Source organism: Hyla sarda, unplaced genomic scaffold (assembly GCF_029499605.1).
Source record: "Hyla sarda isolate aHylSar1 unplaced genomic scaffold, aHylSar1.hap1 scaffold_970, whole genome shotgun sequence".
Taxonomy (NCBI): Eukaryota; Metazoa; Chordata; class Amphibia; order Anura; family Hylidae; genus Hyla; species Hyla sarda.
The window spans coordinates 115,237-124,582 of NW_026611000.1; the positions used below are offsets into that span (position 1 = coordinate 115,237).

General features: G+C 36.0%; 1 long non-coding RNA gene across 1 annotated transcript; it reads right to left on the reverse strand.

Moving 5' to 3' along the window:
• Positions 1 to 1,087: 1,087 nt before the first annotated feature.
• Positions 1,088 to 8,995, reverse strand: LOC130351368 (uncharacterized). Its single transcript, XR_008888091.1, has 2 exons — positions 5,520 to 8,995; positions 1,088 to 3,119 (listed from the first exon to the last, which is right to left on the reverse strand). It is a non-coding gene; the product is annotated as an uncharacterized LOC130351368 (long non-coding RNA).
• Between the last annotated feature and the right edge of the window lie 351 nt (positions 8,996 to 9,346).

Sequence of the window (9,346 nt, forward strand, 5' to 3'; positions counted from 1 at the left end):
CCGGCAACAGTTATTCCGGATGAAAATTCCTAGCTAGCCTTTACGTTTTTTTTTACAAAGGGGACTTTTAACAGCGATCTTAAGATCGCTCATATAATACACTGCACTAGTATTAAAGTGCAGTGTATTATGCGCTTCATGATTATTTCAACAGGCTATGTATTATTATGGCTATAGTCTTTTAATATATAGTTTTTTAATTCTCATTATTTTTATAATTATATATTTGTAGCAAAAACAAATTATTGATTTTTCTTTACATTACAGTTATGTTCTAAATCTGCAGTCAGTTTGTCTAAAGGAAACTTGTAAACCTTGGGGTAAGTTGGGTCTATTCTATTAAATATTGAAAAAGGAATTCCTACAAATAAAAAACAGATATTAAGGATCATAAATGTTCCTATTCTCTGTACCTGAGACATGGTTGTGTTATATAAGAAGCTGTCCATAGACGATATGCTTATTAACAACACATATATGTTCATGTATAAGGTGGAGACTATGACATCTCTGCAGGTCTAGATATTACATCTAGCCTGATTGTTATCAGTAATTAATATAAATATTAATTACCTGTCCTGTGGTTCCTTTCTTGCAGTTGACGGGGGTATAGGTCACTTTCACCTTCTCACCGGACATCAGTCACCTGTAAAAAGACACAGGTATGATAACATGTTCCTGATACATGCTACAGACGCTAATATATATAACACTCTAGGGCCAGAACTACTTATCTCAGGGATTATGAAACCGCATAAGAAAAAGGAACAAAAAAAAAATGGAACACATTGGGATTTAGATGGTAGGGATTTTTATTTCTATAGTAGTGCAGTGTACTACTCTTCCCATCATCCCAGGATGATGTTGACGCAGACTATTGACAGGTTTTTGGAGGGTTTGTTTTTGTAATGTTTGGGTTATGTCTTAATTTTCATTTATTTATTCATACATTTTAAGGGTAATATATGTTTTCTTTGGGGGAGGGGGCAGAAAATTTTATAAATTATTATTGTGTATTTCTTTTTTCAAAAGCATTTCTGCCTTTCTACTGTTTTCTTTTTCTTTTTTTGTTGGTGGGGGAGGGGGGGGTCAATAAATCATGTTATTACACTTTTATTTTATGGGTTGTTTTTTTCACCCATATTCCCATTAGAGGGCAACCTTTCACCAAAGATCTGATTATTTCTATAAAACACTGCACTACTATTGTGGTGCAGTGTATTATTCCTCTTAGCATTATTCTGACAGGCAGTGCATGGTTATGGCATTGTGAGGGATTTGTATGGGGTTATATAGTTTTTGGGGGAATTTTTATATATTTTTTCTATTTTCTTAATTTTATATTTTATACCAAATATGTTTTTTTAGGGATATTTTTGTAGAAGTTTTTTTTCTTTTTTAATTATTTTATTAACCTTCTTTTTCTTTTATTGTTTTTAATGGAAATATGTCACCAGTGTCACCTACACAAAAGTGGTGGTACTGACAGATAGTGCAGGTGACACTGGTGACAACGGTACTTACCTTTTCCCGTTCAGTCGCGGGAATCTCCGGTGATCTTCTCTGTTAAGCTTCAGCTCTGGCCAGCTTGGTGCATGGACGGAGCATAGGGACATCACCACTGCTGTTCTTTAGCAGCGGGACCAAGCAGGGAGCAGCAGCGGTGATGTCACTAAGCTCTGCCAATGCCCCTAGCCGCTGCTGCTCTCTGCTGGACTCGTAGCAGCAGTGACATTCCTAAGCTCCACTCGTGCCCCAAGCCGGGCCTAGAGCTGAAGCTTAACAGAGAAGATTACCGGAGATCCCCTCCACGGAACGGGACAAGGCAAGGACCGTTGTCATTAGTGTCACCTGCACTATCTGTTGGTACCGACAGGTTAGTGCAGGTGACACTGGTGACAAATTTCCTTTAACTATTCCCATCAAGGGACTTTGAGCAGCAATCTTTCGATAGCTATGTAATAATACACTGCACTAGTGTCTTAGGCCTCTTGTCATTATTCTAAAAGACAATGTATGGTTACAGTATTGTCAGGGGTTTTATTTTGGGTTTTTGGTTTAAAATTATTTTTTCTTTTTTTAATATGTTTTTTTTTAGGGTGTTCTGTTTGAATATTTTTTTTAACTTTTTTTTCTTTATTTTTTATTTTTTGGTCTTTTTTTTAACAAATTCGATGAGAGGCCTTTCCCCAGTGATCTTGTGATCACCCATATAATACATTGCAATAGTGTTATAGTGCAGTGTATTATCGCTGTCAGCATTATGTTGACAGCCGATTTTTAATTATAGTTTATGTGAGGGGAGAAATGGGTTATCTTTTTTTAATTCTTTTTTATATAAACATTAATTTTTTTGTAGGGGTTGGGGTGGGGTGAATTATTTTATAAATTGTTTATTTTTAACTTCATTTACATAGGATCTGGGCAGAATACATTGCCATCTGTGATGACGGTAATGTACGCTTGGAACCTCCGGCAATAGTTATTCCGGATGAAAATTCCTAGCTAGCCTTTACATGTTTTTTTTACAAAGGGGACTTTTAACAGCGATCTTAAGATCGCTCATATAATACACTGCACTAGTATTAAAGTGCAGTGTATTATGCGCTTCATGATTATTTCAACAGGCTATGTATTATTATGGCTATAGTCTTTTAATATATAGTTTTTTAATTCTCATTATTTTTATAATTATATATTTGTAGCAAAAACAAATTATAGATTTTTCTTTACATTACAGTTATGTTCTAAATCTGCAGTCAGTTTGTCTAAAGGAAACTTGTAAACCTTGGGGTAAGTTGGGTCTATTCTATTAAATATTGATAAAGGAATTCCTACAAATAAAAAACAGATATTAAGGATCATAAATGTTCCTATTCTCTGTACCTGAGACATGGTTGTGTTATATAAGAAGCTGTCCATAGACGATATGCTTATTAACAACACATATATGTTCATGTATAAGGTGGAGACTATGACATCTCTACAGGTCTAGATATTACATCTAGCCTGATTGTTATCAGTAATTAATATAAATATTAATTACCTGTCCTGTGGTTCCTTTCTTGCAGTTGACGGGGGTATAGGTCACTTTCACCTTCTCACCGGACATCAGTCACCTGTAAAAAGACACAGGTATGATAACATGTTCCTGATACATGCTACAGAAGCTAATATATATAACACTCTAGGGCCAGAACTACTTATCTCAGGGATTATGAAACCGCATAAGAAAAAGGAACAAAAAAATAAAAATGGAACACATTGGGATTTAGATGGTAGGGATTTTTATTTCTATAGTAGTGCAGTGTACTACTCTTCCCATCATCCCAGGATGATGTTGACGCAGACTATTGACAGGTTTTTGGAGGGTTTGTTTTTGTAATGTTTGGGTTATGTCTTAATTTTCATTTATTTATTCATACATTTTAAGGGTAATATATGTTTTCTTTGGGGGAGGGGGCAGAAAATTTTATAAATTATTATTGTGTATTTCTTTTTTCAAAAGCATTTCTGCCTTTCTACTGTTTTCTTTTTCTTTTTTTTGTTGGTGGGGGAGGGGGGGGTCAATAAATCATGTTATTACACTTTTATTTTATGGGTTGTTTTTTTCACCCATATTCCCATTAGAGGGCAACCTTTCACCAAAGATCTGATTATTTCTATAATACACTGCACTACTATTGTGGTGCAGTGTATTATTCCTCTTAGCATTATTCTGACAGGCAGTGCATGGTTATGGCATTGTGAGGGATTTGTATGGGGTTATATAGTTTTTGGGGGAATTTTTATATATTTTTTCTATTTTCTTAATTTTATATTTCATACCAAATATGTTTTTTTAGGTATATTTTTGTAGAAGTTTTTTTTCTTTTTTAATTATTTTATTAACCTTCTTTTTCTTTTATTGTTTTTAATGGAAATATGTCACCAGTGTCACCTACACAAAAGTGGCGGTACTGACAGACAGTGCAGGTGACACTGGTGACAATGGTACTTACCTTTTCCCGTTCAGTGGCGGGAATCTCCGGTGATCTTCTCTGTTAAGCTTCAGCTCTGGCCAGCTTGGTGCATTGGCGGAGCATAGGGACATCACCACTGCTGTTCTTTAGCAGCGGAACCAAGCAGGGAGCAGCAGCGGTGATGTCACTAAGCTCTGCCAATGCCCCTAGCCGCTGCTGCTCTCTGCTGGACTCGTAGCAGCAGTGACATTCCTAAGCTCCACTCGTGCCCCAAGCCGGGCCTAGAGCTGAAGCTTAACAGAGAAGATTACCGGAGATCCCCTCCACGGAACGGGACAAGGCAAGGACCTTTGTCATTATTGTCACCTGCACTATCTGTTGGTACCGACAGGTTAGTGCAGGTGACACTGGTGACAAATTTCCTTTAACTATTCCCATCAAGGGACTTTGAGCAGCAATCTTTCGATAGCTATGTAAGAATACACTGCACTAGTGTCTTAGGCCTCTTGTCATTATTCTAAAAGACAATGTATGGTTACAGTATTGTCAGGGGTTTTATTTCGGGTTTTTGGTTTAAAATTATTTTTTCTTTTTTTAATATGTTTTTTTTTAGGGTGTTCTGTTTGAATATTTTTTTTAACTTTTTTTTCTTTATTTTTATTTTTTGGTCTTTTTTTTTAACAAATTCGATGAGAGGCCTTTCCCCAGTGATCTTGTGATCACCCATATAATACATTGCAATAGTGTTATAGTGCAGTGTATTATCGCTGTCAGCATTATGTTGACAGCCGATTTTTAATTATAGCTTATGTGAGGGGAGAAATGGGTTATTTTTTTTATTCTTTTTTATATAAACATTTATTTTTTTGTAGGGGTTGTGGTGGGGTGAATTATTTTATAAATTGTTTATTTTTAACTTCATTTACATAGGATCCGGGCAGAATACATTGCCATCTATGATGACGGTAATGTACGCTTGGAACCTCCGGCAATAGTTATTCCGGATGAAAATTCCTAGCTAGCCTTTACGTTTTTTTTACAAAGGGGACTTTTAACAGCGATCTTAAGATCGCTCATATAATACATTGCACTAGTATTAAAGTGCAGTGTATTATGCGCTTCATGATTATTTCAACAGGCTATGTATTATTATGGCTATAGTCTTTTAATATATAGTTTTTTAATTCTCATTATTTTTATAATCATATATTTGTAGCAAAAACAAATTAATGATTTTTTTTTACATTACAGTTATGTTCTAAATCTGCAGTCAGTTTGTCTAAAGGAAACTTGTAAACCTTGGGGTAAGTTGGGTCTATTCTATTAAATATTGATAAAGGAATTCCTACAAATAAAAAACAGATATTAAGGATCGTAAATGTTCCTATTCTCTGTACCTGAGACATGGTTGTGTTATATAAGAAGCTGTCCATAGACGATATGCTTATTAACAACACATATATGTTCATGTATAAGGTGGAGACTATGACATCTCTGCAGGTCTAGATATTACATCTAGCCTTATTGTTATCAGTAATTAATATAAATATTAATTACCTGTCCTGTGGTTCCTTTCTTGCAGTTGACGGGGGTATAGGTCACTTTCAACTTCTCACCGGACATCAGTCACCTGTAAAAAGACACAGGTATGATAACATGTTCCTGATACATGCTACAGACGCTAATATATATAACACTCTAGGGCCAGAACTACTTATCTCAGGGATTATGAAACCGCATAAGAAAAAGGAACAAAAAAAATTGGAACACATTGGGATTTAGATGATAGGGATTGTTATTTCTATAGTAGTGCAGTGTACTACTCCTCCCATCATCCCAGGATGATGTTGACGCAGACTATTGACAGGTTTTTGGAGGGTTTGTTTTTGTAATGTTTGGGTTATGTCTTAATTTTCATTTATTTATTCATACATTTTAAGGGTAATATATGTTTTCTTTGAGGGAGGGGGCAGAAAATTTTATAAATTATTATTGTGTATTTCTTTTTTCAAAAGCATTTCTGCCTTTCTACTGTTTTCTTTGTCTTTTTTTGTTGGTGGGGGAGGGGGGGGGTCAATAAATCATGTTATTACACTTTTATTTTATGGGTTGTTTTTTTCACCCATATTCCCATTAGAGGGCAACCTTTCACCAAAGATCTGATTATTTCTATAAAACACTGCACTACTATTGTGGTGCAGTGTATTATTCCTCTTAGCAGTATTCTGACAGGCAGTGTATGGTTATGGCATTGTGAGGGATTTGTATGGGGTTATATAGTTTTTGGGGGAATTTTTATATATTTTTTCTATTTTCTTAATTTTATATTTCATACCAAATATGTTTTTTTAGGGATATATTTGTAGAAGTTTTTTTTCTTTTTTAATTATTTTATTAACCTTCTTTTTCTTTTATTGTTTTTAATGGAAATATGTCACCAGTGTCACCTACACAAAAGTGGCGGTACTGACAGATAGTGCAGGTGACACTGGTGACAACGGTACTTACCTTTTCCCGTTCAGTTGCGGGAATCTCCGGTGATCTTCTCTGTTAAGCTTCAGCTCTGGCCAGCTTGGTGCATGGGCGGAGCATAGGGACATCACCACTGCTGTTCTTTAGCAGCGGGACCAAGCAGGGAGCAGCAGCGGTGATGTCACTAAGCTCTGCCAATGCCCCTAGCCGCTGCTGCTCTCTGCTGGACTCGTAGCAGCAGTGACATTCCTAAGCTCCACTCGTGCCCCAAGCCGGGCCTAGAGCTGAAGCTTAACAGAGAAGATTACCGGAGATCCCCTCCACGGAACGGGACAAGGCAAGGACCTTTGTCATTAGTGTCACCTGCACTATCTGTTGGTACCGACAGGTTAGTGCAGGTGACACTGGTAACAAATTTCCTTTAACTATTCCCATCAAGGGACTTTGAGAAGCAATCTTTCGATAGCTATGTAATAATACACTGCACTAGTGTCTTAGGCCTCTTGTCATTATTCTAAAAGATAATGTATGGTTACAGTATTGTCAGGGGTTTTATTTCGGGTTTTTGGTTTAAAATTATTTTTTATTTTTTTAATATTTTTTTTTTAGGGTGTTCTGTTTGAATATTTTTTTTAACTTTTTTTTCTTTATTTTTTATTTTTTGGTCTTTTTTTTTTAACAAATTCGATGAGAGGCCTTTCCCCAGTGATCTTGTGATCACCCATATAATACATTGCAATAGTGTTATAGTGCAGTGTATTATCGCTGTCAGCATTATGTTGACAGCCGATTTTTAATTATAGCTTATATGAGGGGAGAAATGGGTTATTTTTTTTTAATTCTTTTTTATATAAACATTAATTTTTTTGTAGGGGTTGGGGTGGGGTGAATTATTTTATAAATTGTTTATTTTTAACTTCATTTACATAGGATCTGGGCAGAATACATTGCCATCTGTGATGACGGTAATGTACGCTTGGAACCTCCGGCAATAGTTATCCCGGATGAAAATTCCTAGCTAGCCTTTACGTTTTTTTTTACAAAGGGGACTTTTAACAGCGATCTTAAGATCGCTCATATAATACACTGCACTAGTATTAAAGTGCAGTGTATTATGCGCTTCATGATTATTTCAACAGGCTATGTATTATTATGGCTATAGTCTTTTAATATATAGTTTTTTAATTCTCATTATTTTTATAATTATATATTTGTAGCAAAAACAAATTATTGATTTTTCTTTACATTACAGTTATGTTCTAAATCTGCAGTCAGTTTGTCTAAAGGAAACTTGTAAACCTTGGGGTAAGTTGGGTCTATTCTATTAAATATTGAAAAAGGAATTCCTACAAATAAAAAACAGATATTAAGGATCATAAATGTTCCTATTCTCTGTACCTGAGACATGGTTGTGTTATATAACAAGCTGTCCATAGACGATATGCTTATTAACAACACATATATGTTCATGTATAAGGTGGAGACTATGACATCTCTGCAGGTCTAGATATTACATCTAGCCTGATTGTTATCAGTAATTAATATAAATATTAATTACCTGTCCTGTGGTTCCTTTCTTGCAGTTGACGGGGGTATAGGTCACTTTCACCTTCTCACCGGACATCAGTCACCTGTAAAAAGACACAGGTATGATAACATGTTCCTGATACATGCTACAGACGCTAATATATATAACACTCTAGGGCCAGAACTACTTATCTCAGGGATTAAGAAACCGCATAAGAAAAAGGAACAAAAAAAAAAATGGAACACATTGGGATTTAGATGGTAGGGATTTTTATTTCTATAGTAGTGCAGTGTACTACTCTTCCCATCATCCCAGGATGATGTTGACGCAGACTATTGACAGGTTTTTGGAGGGTTTGTTTTTGTAATGTTTGGGTTATGTCTTAATTTTCATTTATTTATTCATACATTTTAAGGGTAATATATGTTTTCTTTGGGGGAGGGGGCAGAAAATTTTATAAATTATTATTGTGTATTTCTTTTTTAAAAAGCATTTCTGCCTTTCTACTGTTTTCTTTTTCTTTTTTTGTTGGTGGGGGAGGGGGGGGGTCAATAAATCATGTTATTACACTTTTATTTTATGGGTTGTTTTTTTCACCCATATTCCCATTAGAGGGCAACCTTTCACCAAAGATCTGATTATTTCTATAAAACACTGCACTACTATTGTGGTGCAGTGTATTATTCCTCTTAGCATTATTCTGACAGGCAGTGCATGGTTATGGCATTGTGAGGGATTTGTATGGGGTTATATAGTTTTTGGGGGAATTTTTATATATTTTTTCTATTTTCTTAATTTTATATTTCATACCAAATATGTTTTTTTAGGGATATTTTTGTAGAAGTTTTTTTTCTTTTTTAATTATTTTATTAACCTTCTTTTTCTTTTATTGTTTTTAATGGAAATATGTCACCAGTGTCACCTACACAAAAGTGGCGGTACTGACAGATAGTGCAGGTGACACTGGTGACAACGGTACTTACCTTTTCCCGTTCAGTGGCGGGAATCTCCGGTGATCTTCTCTGTTAAGCTTCAGCTCTGGCCAGCTTTGTGCATGGGCGGAGCATAGGGACATCACCACTGCTGTTCTTTAGCAGCGGGACCAAGCAGGGAGCAGCAGCGGTGATGTCACGAAGCTCTGCCAATGCCCCTAGCCGCTGCTGCTCTCTGCTGGACTCGTAGCAGCAGTGACATTCCTAAGCTCCACTCGTGCCCCAAGCCGGGCCTAGAGCTGAAGCTTAACAGAGAAGATTACCGGAGATCCCCTCCACGGAACGGGACAAGGCAAGGACCTTTGTCATTAGTGTCACCTGCACTATCTGTTGGTACCGACAGGTTAGTGCAGGTGACACTGGTGACAAATTTCCTTTAACTATTCCCATCA